Here is a 7,081-nt window from a genome sequence, read left to right on the forward strand (position 1 = left end):
CACCAATCTTCATGTAGTTAATTTATGCCACTCGTGTTTCTGTTACAAATCATTGATTAAGATGATATGCGACTCATTAGACTGTGAAGGAAAAAGAATATACTCGAGTATTTTGTATTGTTTTAGTCAAGTCTTATGCATATTATTTAGTTAAGTTGTGATGTCCATCTATTTGAGACCACCCGCATGCCATTTCCTACTGAAACATCTGTTTCTCGTCACATCATGGGACAGGAAGTCAGAGGGGCCTTGTTGAGCATGTGAAGTCATCAGAATATTGGTTTCCAGAAACTGCTCGCACATAAATCACTGCAATAGAGGGGCGCCTGACCCGACCAACAAGGAACTGTTTGTCTTAGCCTTTAAGGCAAAAGATCCACCATCTGAAACCTGTCAACTGCCCTATGGGGCCAGCAATGTTTTATGACATGTGGAGGTGTATAAATGAAGCTGTACTGCTCATGTTTTTTTAGAACACACAGAACTCACTGAGCTGCGTTTTTGTTCATGTGTTCTCCTTTTGCAAAAGAGAAATAAACTTTGCTAATTGTTTTTAAACAAAGTTCTCAGTCTTCTAAATTTTATTAAACAACAAGTTTGATAAAACTCCACAAGATCTGACCTCCAGCCTGGGCTGAATGAGAAAAGCCCTACAAGATACAGAATTAATTATTTTCATGGTGAAACAACACTGCTCAGTAGTGAAGCTGCATATCATTTTAACCATGATGTAAATATGTCAGTGATTTTAACGGAAGTACGAGTGACGTAAATAAGTACCATGAAAATCGGTGGAGATAGAGCACATACTTTTCTAAATAAATTAAGACATTTCTTATTCATAAACGGATATATACCAGTACATTGTCCTTAATCTAGCATATTCAACGGTGAACCGTGCGACACTGAAGTATTCCTTGTAGCGCATGTGCAAATGAACTACAATATGGATCGGGTTCCGTAACAGATTGGGGAATGACACGCAACACTGCAGCCATGTCCGCTATTGTGCTCCAGCCCATGCGGAAACATTGTGCTACATAATGGTTCCTCTTCAAAAAAGGGCCTGTGTGTGTGTGTTTTAGTGTGAAAAACACAAAGTGTGCCGTGTACACGTCATGAAATGCGGGTGTCTCAGGGTCACTGCGTTTTACTTAAGAGGCCATTGCTTATTTTATTTTTCCATCTATCCATTATCTTCCGCTTGTTCCAAAGTTGGGTTGCGGGGGCAGCAGCTTGAGTAGGGAAGCCCAGACATCTCTTTCCATAGCCACCTCTTCCAGCTCTTCTGGGAGGATTCCAAGGCATTCTCAGGCCAACCAAGATATATAGTCTCTCCAGCGTGTCCTGGGTATTCCCTGGTGTCTCCTCCAAGTCGGACATGCCCGAAGTACCTCCCTAGGGAGGCGTCCATGGGACATCCTTACCAGATGCCCGAACCACCTCAACTGGCTCCTCTCGATGTGGAGGAGCAATGGTTCTACACTGAGTCTCTCCCAGATAACCTAAATTCTCACCCTATCTCTAAGGGAGAGTCCAGATACCCTGCGAAGGAAACACATTTCAACCGCCTATATCCGCCATCTCATTCTTTCGGTCACTACCCAGAGCTCGTGACCATAGGTGAGGGTAGGAACATAGATCGACCAGTAAACAGAGAGTTTTGCCTTACAGCTCAGCTCTCTCTTCACCACAATGGACCAGTACGAAGTCCACAATACTGCAGACGGTGCACCAATACGTCTGTCAATCTGACGCGCCTTTCTTCCCTTACTCGTGAACAAACCCCCGAGATACTTGAACTCCACCACTTGAGGCAGTACCTCACCCTGGATCTGGAGAGAGCAATCCACCCTTTTCCAATTAAGGAACTCAGATTTGGAGGTGTTGATTCTCATTCTCAGCTGATCCTCGACTACAGAAGCTGGCTATTGGGACGTGGAATGTCACCTCACTGGTGGGGAAGGAGCCTGAGCTGGTGTGTGAGGCTGAGAGGTTCCGGCTAGAAATAGTCGGACTCACCTCTACGCATGGCTCGGGCTCTGGAACCAGTTTCCTTGAGAGGGGCTGGACACTCTTCCACTCTGGAGTTGCCCCTGGTGAGAGGCACCGAGCAGGAGTGGGCATACTTATTGCCCCCCAACTTGGTGCCTGTGTGTTGGGGTTCACCCCAGTGAATGAGAGGGTGGCCTCCCTCCGTCTACGTGTGGGGGGACGGGTTCTGACTGTCGTTTGTGCTTATGCACCAAACGGCAGTTCAGATTATCCACCCTTTCTGGAGTCCTTGGAGGGGGTACTGGAAAGTGCACCTCCTGGGGACTCCCTTGTTCTGCTGGGGGACTTCAATGCTCATGTGGGCAATGACAGTGAGACCTGGAGGGGTGTGGTTGGGAGGAACGGCCCCCCTGATCTGAACCAGAGTGGTGTTCTATTGTTGGACTTCTGTGCTCGTCATGGATTGTCAAAAACGAACACCTTGTTCAAGCATAAGGGTGTCCATATGTGCTCTTGGCACCAGGACACCCTAGGCCGCAGTTCGATGATCGACTTTGTCGTCGTCTCATCTGATCTGTGGCCACACGTCTTGGACACTTGTGTGAAGAGAGGGGCGGAGCTGTCCACTGATCACTACCTGGTGGTGAGTTGGCTCAGATGGTGGGGGAGGATGCTGGTCAGACCTGGCAGACCCAAACGTATTGTGAGGGTTTGCTGGGAACGTCTGGCAGAGTCTCCTGTGAGACGGAGTTTTAACTCCCACCTCCGGGAGAACTTTGAACATGTTCCGAGGGAGGTGGGGGACATTGAGTCTGAGTGGACCATGTTTCGTGCCTCTATTGTCGAGGCGGCTTACCGGAGCTGCGGCCGCAAGGTTGTCGGTGCCTGTCGTGGCGGCAACCCTCGAACCCGATGGTGGACACCGTAGGTGAGGGATGCTGTCAGGCTGAAGAAGGAGTCCTATCGGGCCTTTTTGGCCTGTGGGACCCCGGAAGCAGCTGTTGGGTACCGGCAGTCCAAGCGACATACGGCTCGGGTGGTCGCTGAGGCAAAAACTCGGGCATGGGAGGAGTTCGGAGAGGCCATGGAGAACGACTTCCGCACGGCTTCGAGGCGATTCTGGTCCACCATCTGGCGTCTCAGGGGGGAAAGCGGTACGCCACCAACACTGTTTATAGTGGGAGTGGTGTGCTGCTGACCTCAACTCGGGATATTGTGGGTCGGTGGGTGGAATACTTTGAAGACCTCCTCAATCCCACCGGCACGTCTTCCACTGAGGAAGCGGAGCCTGGGGACTCTGGGTCGGGCCCCCCAATCTCTGGTCCTGAGGTCACCGAGGTGGTTAAAAAGCTTCTCGGTGGTAGGGCCCCGGGGTTGGATGAGATTCACACAGAGTTCCTTAAGGCTCTGGATGTTGTAGGGTTTTGTTGGCTTATGCGACTCTGCAATATTGCATGGACATCGGGGGAAGATCCCCTGGATTGGCAGACCGGGGTGGTGGTCCCCCTATTCAAAAAGGGGGACTGTAGTGTGTGTTCCAACTACAGGGGAATCACGCTCTTAAGCCTCCCTGGTAAGGTCTATTCGGGGGTTCTGGAGAGGAGGGTTCGTCGGATAGTCGAACCTCGGATTCAGGAGGAGCAGTGCGGTTTTTGTCCTGGCCGTGGAACACTGGACCAGCTCTACACTCTCAGCAGGGTCCTGGAGGGTGCGTGGGAGTTTGCCCAACCAGTCTACATGTGCTTTGTGGACTTGGAGAACGCGTTCGACCGCGTCCCTCGGGGGACCCTGTGGGGGGTACTCTGGGAGTATGGGGTACCGGGCCCTTTGATACAGGCTGTTAGGTCCCTGTATGACCGGTGTCAGAGCCTGGTCCATATCGCCGGTAGTAAGTCGGGCTTGTTCCCAGTGAGAGTTGGACTCCGCCAAGGTTGCCCTTTGTCACCGATTCTGTTCATAACTTTTATGGACAGAATTTCTAGGCGCAACCAAGGTGTTGAGGGGATCCATTTTGGTTGCCTTAGGATTGCGTCTCTGCTTTTTGCAGATGATATGGTCTTCTTGGCTTCATCAGATCGTGATCTACAGCTTTCGCTGGAGCGGATCGCAACCGAATGCGACGCGGCTGGGATGAAGATCAGTTCCTCCAAATCCGAGGCCATGGTCTTGAGCCGGAAAAGGGTAGAGTGCCCTCTCCGGGTCAGGGAGGAGGTCCTACCCCAAGTGGAGGAGTTCAAGTATCTTGGGGTCTTGTTCACGAATGAGGGAGAAATGGAGCGTGAGATCGATAGGCGGATAGGTGCAGTGTCTGCGGTGAAGCGGGCGCTGTACAGGTCTGTCGTGGTGAAGAGAGAGCTGAGTCAAAAGGCCAAGCTCTCAATTTACCGATCGATCTACGTTCCTACCCTCATCTATGGTCATGAGCTTTGGGTTGTGACCGAAAGAATGAGATCTCGGATACAAGTGGCCGAAATGAGTTTTCTCCGCAGGGTGTCTGGGCTCTCCCTTAGAGACTGGGTGAGAAGCTCGATCATCCGGGAGGGACTCAGAGTAGAGCCGCTGCTTCTCCACGTCGAGAGGAGCCAATTGAGGTGGCTTGGGCACCTGTTTAGGATGCCTCCTGGACGCCTCCCTGGTAAGGTGTTCCAGACACATCCCACCGGAAGGAGGCCCAGAGGAAGACCCAGGACACGCTGGAGGGACTATGTTTCTCGGCTGGCCTGGGAACGCCTCGAGATTCCCCCAGAAGAGCTGGCCGAAGTGGCTGGGGAGAGGGAAGTCTGGGCCTCCCTACTTAGGCTGCTACTCCCGCGACCCGACCCCGGATTAGCGGAAGAAAATGGATGGATGGATGGATGGATGGATGGATTCTCATTCCAGCCTCTTCACAGTCAGCTGCGAACTGCTCCAGCGAGAGCTGAAGACAAGTCACGATGACGTGAACAGGACCACATTATCTGCAAAGAGCAGAGATGGAATCCTGAGGCCACCGATCCAGAAACCCTCGGCCCACTGACTGTACTGAGAAATTCTGTCCATATAAGTTATGAACAGAATCAGTGACAACAGGTAGCCCTGGCAAAGTCCAATTCCCACCCTGAAGGGGTCCGACTTACTGCCGGCAATGCAATCCAAGTTCTCGCACCGCTTGTATAGGGACTGAACAGCCCAAAGCAATGGGTCCCGAATCCCATACTCATGGAGCACCCCCCACATTGTACCCCGAGGAACACGGTGGAATGCATTCTCCAAGTCTACAAAACACATGTAGACAGGATGGGCAAACTCCCATGACCCCTCGAGGACCCTAGTGAGGGTAAAGAGCTGATCCAGTGTTCCACGGCCAGGACAGAACCCACATTGTTCCTCCTGGATGTAAGGTTTGACCAACAATCAGACTCGCTTCTCCATGACCCCTGAATAGACCTTACTAGGGAGGCTGAGGAGAGTGATGCCCCTATAATTGGAGCATACCCTCGGGTCCCCCTTTTTGAAGAGGAGAACCACCACCCCAATCTGCCAATCCAGTGCCGCTTCCCCCGATGTCCATGCGACATTGCAAAGGCATGCCAACCAAGACAGCCCCACAACATCCAGAGCCTTAAGGAAATCAGTGTGAACCTCATCCACTCCCAGAGCCCTGCAGCCTCTGAGCTTTTTAACTACCTTGGCAACCTCAGCCACAGTTATGGGCGGATCAACCCCAAAGTCCCCCCGACTCAGCTTCTTCCATGGAAGATGTGCTAGTGGGATTGAGAAGGTCCGAGAAGTATTCCTTCCACCTCCCGACGACATCACTGGTTGAGGTCAACAGCAGCCCACCTTCACTGAATACAGTGTAATTAAAGTGTTGCTTTCCCCTCCTCAGCTTTCTGATGGTTTGCTAGAATCTCCTTGAAGCCGAGTCGTTATCCAAGGTCTCACAGAACTCCTCCCACATCTGAGCTTTGCCTCAGAAATGGCCAAGGCTGCGGACCGCTTGGCCCTCCAGTACTCCTCAGCTGCCTCCAGAGTTCCACTGGCCAACAACACCCGATAGGACTCCTTCTTCAGCTCGACAGCCTCCCTAATCTGGGGTGTCCACCACTGAGTTTGTGGATGGCCACTGTGAGAAGCACCGACAACCTTGCAGCCACAGATCAAGGCAGCTACCTCAACAAGTGAGGTGCAGAACATGCACCACTCAGACTCAATGTCCCCCACCTCAGCTGGGATGCGGTCAAAGCTCCCCTGGAGGTGTGAGTTGAAGATCTCTCTGATGGGTTCTTTTGCCACGCATTCCCAGCAAACCCTCACTACACGTTTGGGTCTACCAGGTCTGTCCGGCATCTTCTCCCGCCATTTGATCCAAATCACTACCAGGTGGTGATCAGTCGTCAGCTCAGCTCCTCTCTTCACCCGAGTGTCCAAAACAAATGGCCGCAAATCAGATGACACAACTATGAAGTCTATCATCGATCTACAACCTAGGGCGTCCTGGTGCCAAGTGCACTTATGGACACCCTTACGCTCAAACATGGTGTTTGTGATAGACAAACTATGACTAGTACAGATGTCCAATGACAGAACACCGCTCGGGTTCAGATTAGAGAGGATGTTCCTCCCAATCACACCCCTCCAGGTCACACTGTCATCACCCATGTGGGCACTGAAGTCCTCCAGCAGAATAAAGGAGTCCCCAGCTGGTGCACCTTCCAGCACCCCTGCCAAGGATTCCAAGAAGGCCGGATACTCTAAACTGCAGTTCGGCGCATAGGCACAAACAACAGTCAGAGCCTGTCCCCCCACCCGAAGTGCAAAGGGAAGCCACCTTCTCATCTACTGGGGAAAACTCCAAAACACAGGCACCATGTTGGGTTGCTACAAGTAAGTAAGTAAGTAAGTAAAACTTTATTTGTGTAGCGCTTCTCAAGATAAAAATCACAAAACGCTTCAACAAATCAGATAAATAAAAGCTAAAAACAAATTCAGGCAAAAGCAGATTTAAAAAGATGAGTTTTTAGCTGACCTTTAAAAGAAATCACTGAGTCCACACTGGAAAAAAAGGCCACTCCAAAAATAAGTAAAAAAAAATTAAAATAAGATT

The sequence above is a fragment of the Nematolebias whitei genome, chromosome 4 (genome assembly GCF_014905685.2).
Source record: "Nematolebias whitei isolate Nwh7 chromosome 4, NemWhi1, whole genome shotgun sequence".
NCBI lineage: Eukaryota > Metazoa > Chordata > Actinopteri > Cyprinodontiformes > Rivulidae > Nematolebias > Nematolebias whitei.